Raw genomic sequence first — 16,611 nt, 5'->3', positions numbered from 1 at the left:
GCACATGGATCTGAGTGCTTCTGTTAGGAGCATTTTAGGAGATCCGATATTGTTATTTTCAATTATAGCTAAAATATATATATTTTCATCTGTACATTGCAGCTGTTTGCAAATACTTCAGTAGTGGAAAAACAAAGAGAAGATGCGAATGTTGGGAGAAGACCAGAACATTAAAGCAGAAATTGATTTAAAACTCCCAGTTAGCAGAAGCAATTACAAATTCAAAGACGATGGAGCCCAAATCAGATCAGGCAGGGAAAATGTGTTTGCTGGGAAGGAAGGAAGTGAGCGAGCTTATATAATGCCAATTCGAGTTGATTTTGGACACAAACTTACCAAATTTGACAACTGTCCTTGCAAAGCAAGAACATTTTTACTTTGAGTGGGAACAATGAATGCTTTGTGTTTAAAACAGTTTTTTTCCGAGTATGATAGCTTTTTAAATATTGAATTTGTGCTACTACTGTCTTTGCATTTTTAAATGACTTTTACTTGCCATGTATTTTCTGTGAATATTCCATTCTTTTAATGTTTCTTGTGCTCAAATGTCTGTGTCAGGGAAAGATTGTTCTTTTGGTTTATAATCAAATTAAGTTATGCATTTATTACATATTTTTAGCAAAAGCTTCTTTGCTAACATTTTGAATAAGAAGCGATGCACAACTTGTTGTTACAACTGCTTGTTATTATTGGGTATGTGTGTGCCAATGTGTGTATGCATGTTTGCGGGTGTGTTCATGTGTGTGGGTATGTGTGAGTATATATAAATGAATATATAAGAAAATAAATAGTTAGAGTTTGCGAGTCTGGGGACTTCATGTGGAGGTCAGCGTGAAAGCAGGTGTGAGTGGGTACAACAGGAGGAATCATGGATGCCAAAGTGTATGAGTCCATCGGAAAGTTCGGCCTAACTTTAGCGGTTGCAGGAGGCATGGTGAACTCTGCCTTATATAATGTGGATGCTGGTCACAGAGCTGTCATCTTTGACCGATTCTGTGGAGTACAGGACATTGTGGTAGGGGAAGGGACTCACTTTCTCATCCCTTGGGTACAGAAACCTATTATCTTTGACTGCTGCTCACAACCACGGAATGTACCAGTCATCACTGGTAGCAAAGATCTGCAGAACATCATCACACTACGTTTCCTCTTCCGGCCGGTGGCCAGCCAGCTTCCTCGTTTCTACACAGCATCGGTGAGGACTATGATGAGCGGGTGCTGCCATCCATCACCACAGAGATCCTCAAGTCGGTGGTGGCTCGATTTGATGCTGGAGAATTGATCAACCAGAGAGAGCTGGTCTCCAGGCAGGTGAGTGACGACTTCTCAGAGAGAGTAGCTACATTTGGGCTCATCCTGGATGATGTGTCTCTTACACATCTGACCTTCAGGAAGGAGTTCACAGAAGCAGTGGAAGCCAAACAGGTGGCTCAGCAGGAAGCAGAGAGGGCCAGGTTTGTGGTGGAAAAGGCTGAGCAGCAGAAGAAGGCAGCCATCATCTCTGCTGAGGGTGACTCCAAGGCAGCTGAGCTGATTGCCAACTCCCTGGCCACTGCAGGGGATGGCCTGATTGAGCTGCGTAAACTGGAAGCTGCCGAGGACATTGCTTACCAGCTCTCACGCTCTCGCAACATCACCTACCTGCCAGCAGGGCAGTCGGTGCTCCTCCAGCTTCCCCAGTGAGGCCTCCCTGCTTGCACCTTCTCAGGCTAACCAGACTGTGGCCTCAATCGTTCTGAATATGCTTTCCTTCTACCCGACCCTAGAAATCACTGTGACATTTCATGATTGGCTTAACATGAAGGAAATAAAAGCAAAATCACTTCAGGTCTCTAATTATCAAATGAAAAGAAAGAGAAAATAAATAGTTAATAATATATCATTGTAATTATATAATAAATACATCTATTGAGTTAGGGTCCTCACTGGCCTAGAACTCACCAACTAGGCTAGGGTATTGATCGGTAGCTCTGATGTTTTGCCTGTCTTCACTTTCCTGATGCTGTGATTGATTATGTGTAAATGTCATTAAGCCAGGCTCCACTCTTCCCTCCATTTTGGGTTCTGAGAAATAAACTCAAGTCCTCAAGTACTCTTTGGTCTCTGCTATCTCTCAAGCCTGTTGTTGTTATCAGTTTAAAACACACAAGTTAAGTAGAGTATCCTGAGATACCAGGAACTTTGATGCCTGTTTCTCCAACCCTGATCTTGTATATGCTGGTGTTAGGAAGCAGGCTGCTGTGAAGGTGAGGTAGCCATTCATTGCAAGTGTGAGGTAGGGGAGTCAGATAGAAGGGGAGGACTAGTTGGGAGCAAGCACATTGCTGCTACTTGTGGAAATACTTCCCACGGAGAGCAATTGTTGCAGAGCCCGTGGGACTACATAAGCTCCCAGGTCTGACATCACCTCATCTGAATGCTTAGGTAATGTGTCTTCATATCATTGGCCTTCTCAGCTTCAGTCTCCACCTGGGGACCTGTGCCAGTGAGCTGAAGTTACCCCCGCTCCTTCCTCATTCGATGTCTACACCAGACTGACATCTCAAACCAAAATCATCTTCCCGACTCGTGTTTAGTTCCTTTTGTATATAGCCCCACCTAGCTGAGATAGGGATAGAAAATTACTGACCTTCGGATCCATACCAATTCCCATAACAAAAGACAGATGAACAGTTTCTTGTTGCTGTGACAAAATAACCAATGGAATCATTTACAGAAGAAAGATTATTTAAACTCACTGTTCCAGAGGGTACCATCTGTCAAAGCGCAGAAGGCAATGCAGGACACTTCTGCTTGTGGCTACTGGAGTGGGATGTGATGGCTTGTCCACATGGTGGCAGGGCCAGGGGTAGAGATGACCTTCAAAGTCACACCCCTAGTGACATACTTCTACCAGCTGACCCCACCTCCCAAAACCTTCAAAATATTGTTACAAGCTTGGAACCAAGTGCTCAAAATCTCAGTCTGTAGGGAACATTCCAGATTGCAACCAGAGCAAAAGGCAAAACATTTTGCTTAATGTGGGGGTCTTCAGAGCCATGGGTTTACTCAAAGACCCAGGGTCTTTGGCTTTATAAAAAATGGATATCTCAAGTAGAAATGAGATTATACAAAAGTGTTCAATGATGATAGAGCCTGAGATGGAACCCAACATGTCCTGTCTGCTCAGCTTCTCCTGGCCTCTCTGTGTTTTGTTGCTATTTCATAGCTTCAACAGAAGCTCTATGGAGTTAGGGTCTTTGGGGGAGAAGAGAGAGGTGACTTTTCTAGAGTCTATCTCTTCCCTTGATGGGAGAAAAGATCTAGACACTATGGTTTGCCTTAGGGAAAAAGAGTTCTGGTTTCTTTTTTGTTTTGTTTTGTTTTATGGGTTTTTATTTTTATTTCTTTTATTTTATTTAATTTTATATAACAAAGTCCAATTAAATGAAAACAAACATTTATACACAATATTTGGGAATTTGGGCGTCGTTCTTTCCAAGCTACTTCCTGCTGGTAAGGGGCGCTGTCTTGGGGGGATTCGAAGAAGATTCAGATATCCTGGCTGTAGTCTGTAGGGCTGTTTTGTCCAGCTGTTTTGAATGTAGGATTAGCTTGTACTCTGTTTCAGGCGGTCTGGCGTGATCAAACCTCATTAGTCTGGAAGGAATCCACATCTTTTCATTTTCTGTGGAAATAAAAATAGAAATCCTTTTCCCCAGTAACATGTCCTTCAACTTAAATTTTGGAGTCAAAGCATTTTTTTTTAATTTAATTTATTGTTTTACATGTCGATCCCAGTTCCCTCTCCCTCCCTCCCTTCCCCCAACCCTCCCTCCCTCTTTCTCTCCCTTTTACCCTCTCTGCCCTGTCAGATGCACTCTAACCACCCTCCCCTCCCATCCCCCCCACCCCAATTCCATGTGTAGGGGAATGCCATCCAGTTGGGGTCATGTAGATCTGACAGGTCCTGTGAAGTAGGGACTAGGGCTTCTCTCCTGTCTCTAGATTAAGGCAGTTATCCCTCCATGGGGGATGTGTTCGCAAAGTCCTTTTGTGCACCAGGGATACATCCTGGCTCCACTATCTGAGGTCCCTTAGACTGCTCAGTCCTTCTGGCTGAGACCCATATTCAGGGGGGCCTGAGTCAGTCCCATGCTGGCTTCCCAGCTATCAGTCTGGGGGCCCATTAGCTCCTCCTTGTTCAGGTAAGCTGTCTCTATGTGCTTCTAAGAAAGGTCGAGAGAACTACAAGACTGCTCCCAACTAACAATCTCAGCTTCCGTGGAAAGGCTATCATAAATGCCCTTCCCGGAGAGTGAGATCAACAACTAACTTCTCCATGGAGCCCTCAACTAATGCCTGTTGAAAATAGGAGCAAATACCCATACATAAACACTGAGGCGAACTAGAACCCAGAAGCAGATGGAGAGGACAAGGTTTTTTTTTTTTTTTTGAGACAGTATCTCTATGTATAACAGCTCTGACTGTCCTGGAACTCACTTTGTAAACCAGGCTGGCCTTGAACTCACAGAGATCCTCCTGCCTCTGCCTACTGACTGCTGGAATTAAAAGTGTGCCAGATCTTGCAAACAGCCCAGATGCCCCTCAACTGAAGACTGGATAAAGAAAATATGGTACATTTACACAATGGAGTACTACTCAGCAGTAAGAAACAATGACATTCTAAAATTTGCAGGCAAATGTACAGAACTAAAGGAAATCATCCTAAGAGAGGTAACCCAAAACCAGAAAGACAAATATAGTATGTACTCACTCATAAATGGATACCTTACATAAAGCAAAAGATACCCAGCCTACAATCCACATCACCAGAGAAGCTTGAACCCTCTTCCAGATACAGATGGAAGCAGATTCAGAAATCCACAACTAACAAATGCGCCAAGCTCCTGGAGTACAATTAAAGTGAGGGAGGAGTGAAATGTGAACAAAGGAGTCAAGACCATGATGGGGAAACCCACAGAATCAGCTGGCCCACGCTAGTGAGAGATCATGGACTCAGGCCTAACAAATGGGGAGCCTACATAAGACTGAACTAGTCTCCTTCAATATAGGTGATAGTGGTGTGACAGAGGCAATGTATGAGGCCACTAGCAGTGGGTCCAAGACCTAACACTAATGCACAAACTGACTTAGTGGAGCCAAGTCTATATGCTCAGCCTAGACTCAGGGATGGTGAGGTGCCTTGGTCCTGCCTCAACTAGATGATGGGACAGACATAGTAGACTTCCTAGGGTAGGCCTTACTCTCTCCATGGAGCAGATGGGAGGAAAGAGGGATGGGGGGGAGCAGGAGGAGGGAGGGGGAACTGGGATTAGAATGTAAACAATAAATTAATTTTAAAACAAGGTATGCACCCACGCCACTCAGGTTGAGTTCTGGTTTCTACTTGTGGGCTGGTGAGGGTGGAGAGTAGGCAAGAAAGCAGAAGTGTACTAGTTAACTCTGTATTGCTACAGAAGAATACAGGAAGCAGTTAACCCTAGCAAGGAAAAAGGTTTATTCTGCTCCAGGGGAGATCTAGTTCAAGACCAGATGGTGCCATTCTTCAGGCCTCTGGAGAGTAGTACTTCCCAGCTCACGGTGGAGCAAAGCATTTGTACAAACCAAGAAGCAGAGAGATGGAGGTGATGGGGGACCCACAGTCCATTTTGAGAATATGCACTCAGTGACCCAAAGACCCTCCAAAGACCCCCACCTCTTAAGGTTCCAGCACTATCTAACAGTGGGCCTTGGCGGCAGGGGTGCTTCCATCCAAGCTATAGGAAGAGGTGGAGAGACATGGCCTCTAAGGTTCCATCTCTTTCAAGTCAAAGCTCCAAGTGTACCATGGTGTTGCACTTCGTGGGGTATCATTTTCAGAACCCTGTCACTTGTCTTTCAGAACTTTGTGCTACCTTTACTTGTGGTTGGTTGGAGACACGAGGCAGAAATGCTGAGATGACTCAACAGTCCTTTCCATCAGGTCCTGGGGAGGGCACAGAGCGGGCAGCAGGCATTAAGTGAGCAGGCCTGTTAACAGATGGTGGCATGGTAAAGCTCAGGTCCCACCCCCTGGTAGTGCTGAGGGCAGCTTTCCCGTGGTTTGCTGCTTGGGAGACTCTGGGGAGCTGGAAAGTCTGTCTTCCTTCAGAGACCACAGCCTTGGTGGAGATGAAGCTAGTCACCTGGGGTTGCTTTTTACCCTCTGCTTCTTGGGCTTTCCCTTTTATCCAGGTGCTGCCCATAGGAAGAAAATTAATGACTGAAGCTACTTGGGGTCATACTAATTCTTTGGCCAGGACTGGCTAGGGCCGCTGTAGAGTCCTGCTGCAGCAAATCAGAACTGGGGTGGGCGGGGGGTGTAATTTACTAAGAGGCAACAGCACCCATTTCTTTCAATGGTATAAAAGAAAGGTGTCCTGTCTCCTTTGATTGCAGCTAAATAAGAAAACACCTGGATCACCTGCTGCACCCGTTTTGTGCCAGAGAGGGGGCATAGCCAGCTTATTATGCATGAGTAGCAGAAAGATGGATGGAGCTTGGAGCCTCTGTGATCTTTTTGTGCCCCCCTTCCATACTGACAGCCTGAAGCTATTCTGTCTCTCTACAGACTCGGTATCCTGTTGAGCATTCTACATGTGTCTACTGCACTTCAGGTGGCCATCATACCCATGTAGGGAATCCAGGTCCCTTTCCAAGTTGAGCTCTGTGCAAAACATACAACTTTTCTCCTGAAAAATTATAAAGCCTACAGGTTTTCTATTATCCTCCCCAGCATCAGTATGCAATGTCTTGTGTCTGGTTATGGAGGCGAAAGCATAAGGTCTCATCAAGGTCTGTCTATTCATATTCTGTAGGCCCCTGCTGCTTGTCCAATCAGGAGGCAACTCAATCTTCTCAAAACTGGGAACTGGGAGGTTACCAGGAGACCGTTATTCTCTGCAGACAATTAGCTGTGATGTCACAGGCAAGTTAAATAGTCTCTCTGAGCCACACAATTGTCTTCTGGAAGGTGGAGATTGCAGCTTTCATTTCTCTCAGGGCCCATTCTAGAATTAATGTATGCAATTTCATACTATTCAATTGGGATGTGTGGAGATGGTGGGGAGGAACATGGGAACCAAGATTTTGTTGGATCTAGGTATCAGTATGACTTTAGAAATATCGAATGGGAGAGAATAGCCAGAGGACAGCAGGTACTCATAGGGCGGGTAAGGAACCAGTGATCGGGTGACCCTAGGTCTCATCTTCCCAGCAGGTGATTTTCAATGTAGGCAAGAGAAACACTGAAAATGTGGCTTTTGGTTCCTCTATTCCTAGCTTGTGAGGTATTGGCAGTGAATCCCAGGGCAAGGCAACCACTCTATCAGTCCAGGTGCCCAGACCCTTCCTTTTCCTTAATGCTCGTTCCTGCAATTCTAGGGTGTGTACCCAGCCTCGTCAGCACCCTTGGCTCTCCTACACTTGGGAGACATTCAGTTGTTTTTTTTTAAAGGTTTATTTCATTTGTTTATTTGTATATTTACATGTGTGTGTACTTGTGCATGCCATGGCCTGCCTGAAGAGGTCAGAGGGCAGATTTCAGATGTTTTCTCCTTCTACTTTGTGGATCCAGGGGTTGAACTCATATACTTAGGCTTGTCAGTAGAGTAGTGCCTTTACCTGCTGAGTCATCCCGATGCCCCAGAACATGAGTTTGCTAAGGGCAAGGATTGTGCTGGAATATCTGTCTCACCATCTACCCTGACACTGAGCCACAAATACAGAAAAGGTTATCAGTGAACATTTTCTGAATTCAATTGAATTTGTAAATTAGGGTCTCTTAAGGGAGAACACACCTGTATACATTTTGCAAAAGGATTCCTGGCTATGTAATTTTGTTTGCCAAAGGATCCTTTGAAAGGGTAAGTCCCCTGGCATATTTGGTAGAGATGCAATTTCAAGTCGACCTCATTCCCATCACTTTTGTGAGGGAGACAGGCAAGCATTCCACCTATAGAATTATAATTGATGCTGCTCCTACTTGGAGAGTTCTTATAATTTTTGATATTCCTTCCGTTTGCCCATGTTTGGGGAGAGTTCCTGGGTCTCAAGGCATGGTGCCAGGGACACTCCATCCAGGAGTCTGTGTGAGCATCTGCAATCTGGTGGATTCAGTGCTGGCAGAAGAATTAGCAATGGAAGGTTGGCTCTCACCACACTTCTCGGTTCCCACCTCTCAGCCTGAGCAACACTGTATTTCAGTTCTACCCAGAAATCGCTCATCTGTCATCACTCATTAAAGGTGTTTGCCAGGAACTGCAAAATATCAAGGCTGCCGCTTTGGGGCAGTCATATTGCTGTTAATACTGATACCCCAGGGTAGTGCCTGCATGAGATGAACGCTCCTCCTTCGAGGCTCTGCTGCTGTCTTCCTCCCCACTTTGTTGCTCCTCAGCCTTGCCCTGCAGCAAATTTGGAAAGATTTTAGGAAGTTATTGATCATACAATAAAAGGCAGCAGGAAATTAAACATGGCCTTTGGGGGCCTGGAATACACTTAGAGTTGGGCTGTAGGTACTGTGAAGGGGCTCTTTTCCTATGGAAAAAAGAAAAGAAGATGTAACTGGAGGTGAGGAAGTGAATAATCATGCTCCTGCCCCATACAGCAAGACTTCCTGGCCTTTCCTTCTCCCATAAAACCTAGAAAGTGGCACATGAACACATTGCACTGCTGTCTTTAGCAAAGAACAGAGAGGGAAGTAGTGGGTGACCCTGCTACTTACTTGAATGGCTTCAGGTTTAGAAAGTCTGACCCCTGGTAGCTCATCCCATCCGTCCCTCACTTGTCATGCAAAGAGGTGTGTTTTAGTTAGCATCTACATCCTATGGATTGATGGGCATGTCTTTCTGTGTGCTGTGAATATACATTTATCTTATTGGTTTCATAAAATGCAGAAAGGTCAGTAGCCGGGCAGGAAGTGTAGGTGGGGCTACCAGACTAGGAGAATTCTAGGAAAAGAAAGGAGACCAGGGAGATGCCATGTAACCACTTAAGGAGTATTCTACAGGCTCGTGGCAATACATAGTTTAATAGAAATGGATTAATAATTAAGAGAGAGCTAGCCATAAGAAGCCTGAACCATCGGCCAAACAGCTTACAATTAATATAAGCCTCTGTGTGTTTGTTTGGGGCTAAACAGCTGTGGGGCCAGGCTGGAAAGAATCTCAGTCTTCAATGGATGAGAAAACTGAAGATTCAAGAAACTCCTGTTTTTATGTCTGATGAGGCAAGGTGGCAGGTAGCCCAGTCTGGCCTCAAATTCCTTATATAGTTCAACTCCTAATCCTCCTGTCTACCTCCTGAGTGCTAGGATTACACCTGCATACAACCATGTCCAGTTTGTGTCGTACTGGGGATCAAAACCAGGGCCTCATACATACAGGTAAGTATTCTACCAACTGAGCTACATCCTGAGATGTAGCTCTGCATGAGTAAGTCCTCTGCAGTACGAGGACAGCTTGCAAGCAGAGCAGTGCATCCACCTGTGCCCCTCAGATGGCCAGGCAGCAGCCTCCATCCTATCAGCTGAAGTCTGTTGTATTGGGATCACCTACACAGGCATCTCTCGTCTCTGGAAGGTAGACCAGCTCTTACTTTGTCATAGTGGGGTTTCAGAGCATTCTTGCTCCTTAATTTCATGCAATGTTCAGAGTAGATTTCCTTGCAGAGATACCTTTTTTTCCCACCTGTCCATCCACTGTGATCCCCAACTGCTCTTATATTAAGATGCAGAACATCTTTTCACAAGATCCAGGCAAGAAATGGCAAGGTAGCCAATCTCAAAGTATGGCTTCAAGCTCTAGCAGGTTGAGCCTGAACTGTGGACTGCTGGAGAGATCACCCTTTCTGTCTTGTTCTTAGCTTCCCGCTTCTGGGCCCCTTCCTTCAGAGGTCACTTCAAGGCAGGTCCCAAACCTGCACAGGCTCCAGCCCAAACCTGTGGGGTTTCCTTTATTTCAGATTGGGGGTGGGGTGACAGAAGCTTAGGAACCAGGGAGGCCCCAAGTTTAGAGCTGAGCCTCCTCTACAGAATGGCTGTGGGTGTTCCTCTTGGGACACCCCAAGATGTAACTTACCACCTTGAAAATAACTTTTCTTCATAGACTGACTACTCAGTCTGGACCTGTAGACTTCTCTCTGACTGGAGGAAGAACCCAGCTCAGTAGTCTCTATATCTCAACAATCACTTTGACCTTTTGTTGCTAAAACCCATTTTCCTTTTAGCCTTGTCTCATTTCTGCCCTCAGTAGTCTTGTGTTAACTCAGATTTCTGTGGATAAATGATGGGGACCAGACGATAGTTCCTGGCTCTTGGTTGAGGAAGGTCCTTGCCCACATACCAACAAACAGGCTTGTGCAAAGGAACACTGATAACTTGCTAGAGCTTAAAGGCATGTTTTGGGATTGTCTTCCTCACCATTTCTTGTCTGCATGCTGGAGATGTTATGTATGCAAGTGAGTCTGGGTAAATAGTTTCTAAAGTCCTGGCCTAATTAGATCACTGTTCTTGCATTCCATCAATAGCACTTTCATCCTGTAAACACCAGATATTCTTATAAGTGTTAGTGATGTAGAGGTAGGTGAGAATGAATTTCAATTTTGTGGGGATTATACTGGGATGAGGACACACACACACACACACAACACACACACACACACACACACACAGAGAGAAAGAGAGAGACAATTACATAATAATGCAACAATTTCTTGCAAGTCCCTCTCAGATGATCTGCCCTCTAAAAGTTATGACCTCCAAGAATTGTTCTTCAATAGATTCTGGGTGAGCATTTTGGGGCCCACAGATATAACCCAGATCATATCTGTTTTTTGGGGGGAGGAGGGAGAGTATGTTGGTTCATCTCAATAGCACACAGCAGAACCAGATATGCAGTCCCAGTTCTTAGGCTTGGCCCACTCTGTTCTGTTCCTAGAGGCATGTGGGGAACTGCCTCCATCGCTGGCCCCTTGCTTGTCTCTGACTCCAGCACCTCTACAGGATCCCAGGGGCCAAATAAACTCACATCTTGGGAGACTGCTGCAGTCAGCAGAGAAGGGCTTCCTGTTTTTCTTTACTTTATTAATTCTTTGAGAGTAAAGTGTTTTGCCAAATGTGTTTGCTTTTCCTTCGAGACAGGATTTATCTGTGTAGCCCTGGCTGTCCTGGAACTTGCTCTGTAGACTGGGCTGGCCTTGAACTCAGAGCTCCACTTGCCCCTGCCTCAAAAATGCTGGGATTAAAGGTGTGCACCACCATCACCCATGTAAAATATGTGTTGATTATATTCACCCACCCCAACTCTTCTAAGATCCACTCAACTTTTTTTTTAATGCCTTTTAAGACCAGTTTGTGCTGCTCAAAAGATGGTTGAATATGTGGTCTTCCTCTGAAGTGTGGCTATATTAGAGGTGGCCACATTCTTAGAGAAAAACTGATTCTTGCTTTCCCAGAAACTTACTGTTGTTATGTGCTCCATGGCTAAAAGTGAGGTTGTGTGCCTTCTCTCTATGCTGGAAATTTGGTCAGGATTGGGTTTGCACAGATTTTGTGCATGCTATGAGTTCATATGTGCATCTATCTTGATGTGTTCAGAAGATGCTTTCTTGCAGCGATCCACAGCATCTGGTTCTTACACTCACTCCTTCTTTCCTCCCCATCTTCTTCAATGAGCCGTGTTTCTTAGTTCACCCAGCAACCCCTCTAGAGTCTTGTGTTCCGAAGATCCTCAGAATGGTTAGGATGTCTCTGTATTTGGATCTCAGGGTCTCAAACCTCTTGTACCATATCATGTCAGAGAGGCAGGGCTGGGATTGCTTCAATGTTGGGTGAGTGAGGGAACAGACTAGCTTCTTAGCACCTCAGCCTGATGTCAGAGCCAATATTCTTTCTTTCAGCTCTGTCCCAGGAGTCTCTCCTTTATATCTCCATACTAGCAGACAGCTTAGTGTGTCCACACTGAGTGGCATCCTCATTTTTGTCTACTGTCTGCTGTCTGGGCCCCTTAGCACCCCAGTGGCCAGAGCCAGCTCTAAGCAGATAACATCCCATCTCCATTTTCTGCCCTAATGTGAAAGCCTCTGGTGTTCCCTCTAGTCTGCTCTGCTCCCTGCCTTTCCAGTTGTATGGACACAAGGCCAGAGTGGGGGACACCTTCCACCTCGCTCATTTGGTGTGGATGCTGGGCCCACAACTCTGCAGTCTTCAACACAGACTGCAGGAGTGTTCCTCTTTCTCTGCCCCCAGGGAAGGCTTAAGCCCTTGTGTCATTGCACCCCAACTGTGTGTGGCTGGACTCTCAGCTTTGATCCCACATCAGACTCGGGCTTTATTACTTTTCCAAGCACAGTGATTATCCCCCTAATCATGCCAGGAAATGAAAAGCCACAGACGCTTTCAGTTCGGCGGCCTGCAGATCTCTGTTGTATTATGAATGTGAAAGTTGATTGAACCAGGGAAACAATTTGAAAGCAGAGTTTCCAAAGCGACCTTGGTAAGTGGAAGCCCTGCCCAATGGGGCAGTCAGGCTGGCTTTGAGCCTGACAGAGCCAGCATGTGTGGCTGGAGTGCCTTGTCCCCGCCTACCCTCTGTAAGTATGGGTGGTACAGTGTTCTTGGTCCAAGTTAGCCTAGCATCTCTGCCAAGCAACAGGACCTTTGTCTGCATGGATGAAGAAGCAGTCTGACCTGCCAACTGGCCTTAAGAGAAAGGGTTTCCCACCTCTATACCACCTCATTCACCAGTCTCTCATCAACGTCTGGATACTGGTCCCCAGCACTACAAAGGGATGGCATACTTTTGCTGTATGAATGTCAAATCGTTAGTCAATAATGAGTATGAATATCAACAATAAGGAGAAAGAATGAATAAATAGCATTCACTGTGTGTTCTGGGCATTTGAGACATCATGACAGTTTAAGTGTCTTAAGAATCTTAAAGGATTTTATAGGTGATTGCTTTCATATTTGTCTTCTTTCCATAGACCCTTATGCCCACCCCAGTCATAACTGTTCTCTGTTTCTCTACAATCTGTTTCCAGGGAAAAGAGGAATTCCTCATCTATGTACTTCTCTCTGCCCTGGCATTAAAACTTATTTTCTCATCTTTTTCTGCTTCACTCTGTCTTTCCTTTTACCTCCATGTACTTCCCTAGTGTACTAGCTGGTCTTCTGGCTTGCTTCAGCAATTCAGTCACTAACAATATCTAACCATGCATCCTTTCTAAGAGGTCTGGGGAACTGGCCTCTTCATGGACTTAGCCTGAGAACACTGCCCCTTAGCTTCCTCTGCTCTTTGGCCTCCACCACACACATCTTTGGTCCCATCATTTATCTCCTGGCTTCCCACTGGAATGCTGAGAATCCTGTCTCTATGGATCATTTTCAGAGGTGTCTTTGCTATTTTGGATTCCTGATGAAAATCAGTTAACATAAAATGTCGTGAAGACCCATTCTGCTTTGAAAGGTTCTGGAGCCATCAGACAGAATTGAAGACACGTGTTTCTGCCAAAGAAGACTAGCCAGACAGGCAAATGTTGGAGTCACCTGGCATGGGATTTAGAGGAGATTTTGCACAGTGTTTTCTAAAGCATTTTCTCACTTACACAGCAGATGTTCATCGTTCATCCAATAATCAGGAAGTATGCATGTGCCTCCTGCAAGACTCCACGTAGCAGACAGAGTCGAAAGCCTTAGCCTTTGGGAATCTGGGAGGTTGGCTGGCATGTGGAAATAGATCTTACCTTCCAGTGGCTCTTTGTGATGCTTGATAGACAGTCCCTGTAGTTCTCTCATAGCCCATCAAGAGACGGTGCTGGTGTCACTCTTCCCACATTTCAAATGAGGAAACTGATGCACAGTTGGGCAGAAAAAGTAGTAACTATGTGAAAAACTATCAAGAGGCAGAGCCAGGCCTTTAGAGAGCCCTCTGATCAGCTACTGTGTGATTCTAGAGCAGTGCTTCTCAATTTTCCTAACGCTGTATCCCTTTAATACAGTTCCTCATATGGTGGTGACCCCCAATCATAAGATTAATTTTATGTCCATTTCATGACTGTAATTTTGCCAGTGTCATGAGTTGTAACATAAATACCTATGTTTTCCGATGGTCTTAGATGACCCCTATGAAGAGGTCAGTTGACCTCCAAAGAGGTTGTGACTCACAGGTTGAGAACCACTGTTCTAAAAGGCCTGGAACATAAGAAGACAGACATGACGTGTGCAAATGACATGCTATTTCCCAGGGAATATGCACTCCTGAGAAGTTTTGTAGGAGGAGTGGATCCAGACTTGATTCTTCATGGAGAAGCAGGTTTCAAAATAGTACAGGGTTAGCTAGGGACACGCTGGCTACAATTTTATCAACTTGTCACAAGCTAGAATCATTTTCTCAATGGAGAAAATACCCTCTCCAGAATTACCTGTGGGCAAGCTTATGATATATTTTCTTGACTTATGACTGATATGTGTGGGCTCCACATGCTGGTGGCCATGATGCCACTCCTGGGAAGGTCGATCTGGATGATAACAAAGTATGTTGAGCAAGCCATGGGGAGCAAGCAGTAAGCACACTCCTCCATGGCCTCTGCATCAACTCCTGCCTCTGGGATCCTGCTTTGAGTTTTCCCTGACTTGTCTGTGATACGGAAGTGTAAGTTGAAACAACTTCCCCCAAGTTGCTTTTGGTCATGGTGTTGTCACAGCAATAGAAACCCTAACTAAGACATCTGCTTGCTTGTTGCTATGACAGAATACTTGAGAAAATCTTTATAAAAACGACGTAGGGAAGAAAGAGGATTTGCTGTTGTTTTTGTTTCGTTTCTCACAGTTCAAGGGTTCATTCCAGCATGGCAAGGCAGGACAGAATGTCTGAGATAGCTGGCCTCATTGTGACTGCATCCAGGACATGGAACATGGGTAGGAAATACAGCCAGGCTATCAAACCTCAACGCCCACTCCCATGACAATTTCATCCAGTGTGGAAACTTGAAAACCTCTTAAAGGTTCCACAGTCTTCTAAAACAACTCTACCAGCTATGAACCAATTGTGCAAACATAGGAGCCATGGAAGGCATTTCACACTTAAGCTACAAGAAAGGAAGAATGAAAATATAGACACAGGTCCAAGGGAAGAAAATGTGTGAGCATAAGCATGTACACATGTGTACATATACATCTGTGTGCACATACATTTGCACGTGTACATACATCCATCAGGTAGAGATATGGGCACCTTTGTCTGTGTGTACATGTAAACCATGTTGTAGGTTGAACACTTGGTTCCCCTTTTGCAGCACAGTTTGGGGAAGTTGGAGAACCTTTTCAATATGGAGTTTACTGTCCCGCACTACCATCTCGCCAGCAAGAATGACGCGGCACACTCAGGATCCTTCTGCAGTAAAGCTTTAATGCATCTTGAGAGGGAGAGCATAAGCTTACAGAGCGGAGACCCCAAACATCCAAAACCCAACCCTTATATAGGTTTACAACCTTCACCTCGGACATGTCACCTCCTGATTGGCTGCAGCCCATATGACGCCACCGGAGAGGCAGAGGCCAAGGGAGGGAAAATCATCCTGCACCTGCGCACTGACTTGTTTACTCACAACGCCAGCAAGATGCAGGCGCCATCTTGTAATGGAGAATGCAGGGACGGCTCCCTACAGTTTACCTGACAGACACAGGGCTGTTGAGATGGGGCTTGGGGTTATAGCTTGGTTCTGCTTTAGGCCCATGCTCATTTCTGTTTCTTGATCCACTGAAATGTGAGGTAGTTGTCTGCTGTCACGGTTAGAAGAGGGTCCTGCAGTCCAGTCTTCTCCACCCTGATGAGCTGTGCCTTCTAAACTGTGTGCCAAAATGGATTCCTCTCCCTTTAAATTTCTTCTGTCATTTCTTTCTTTTTTCCCACAACAGTAAGCAAGGTAGATGATACTATTGATGCTTGTGCAGGTATGGGCATATGAGCCCCTGTGTTGGTCTGTAGAGACACGAGGAGGGGACAGGATGCAATCCATCACTGTATCCCAAAATGTTTTGTCAGGAGAAGGTCTGGGTTATTTGTGCTTTTATGTGAAGGAACAGAGTCAAAGTGGGATAGGGTATTCTGGACACACAGGGTAGACAGGGTGGATGACAAGGGCCTCTCTCTCTAACCTCACCATCAATTTATTGTGTGCACTTTCCAATTTTTCCTTGCCTTTCTAAATGTAAGCTGTCGGCCTAATGCAGACAGCCATTCCAAACTTTTTTCAGCTGTCATGGTACTCGGTGTAAAAAACAGCAACATATATTTATTTTCTGTTATTTACAAGCTATAATGTTCAAAAGGAAAACAGATTGAGACTCCTGGACAGACAGGCAGCATCTGGTGTGGAACGGAGAATTCCCATCTCCCCCCACAACTCCGTTCTGATTTACTCATTCCGTGGGGTACCATGGACCATTATTGGATTGCTGTACTCCAGAAAGAACCTTCAGGGTCTAAACAGTGGCCATTGTAGCCTGAGGTTTGGTGTGAGTGTGGCAAGATGAGTCCTAGGGTCACAGCACTTGTGGAGTGACAGCCAGGGAATTCTGAGGGGACTCTG

The 16,611-nt window shown here is 45.3% G+C and overlaps 1 pseudogene; it reads left to right on the top strand.

The window, feature by feature from the left end:
• Nucleotides 1–801: 801 nt before the first annotated feature.
• On the top strand, nt 802–1,714 carry LOC127230489 (prohibitin 1-like; annotated as a pseudogene).
• The last annotated feature ends 14,897 nt before the right edge of the window (nt 1,715–16,611 follow it).

The sequence above is a fragment of the Phodopus roborovskii genome, unplaced genomic scaffold (genome assembly GCF_943737965.1).
Source record: "Phodopus roborovskii unplaced genomic scaffold, PHOROB, whole genome shotgun sequence".
Lineage (NCBI taxonomy): Eukaryota > Metazoa > Chordata > Mammalia > Rodentia > Cricetidae > Phodopus > Phodopus roborovskii.
Note: the sequence above shows the minus strand (reverse complement) of the source record. Positions and strands in the feature narration are given on the sequence as shown.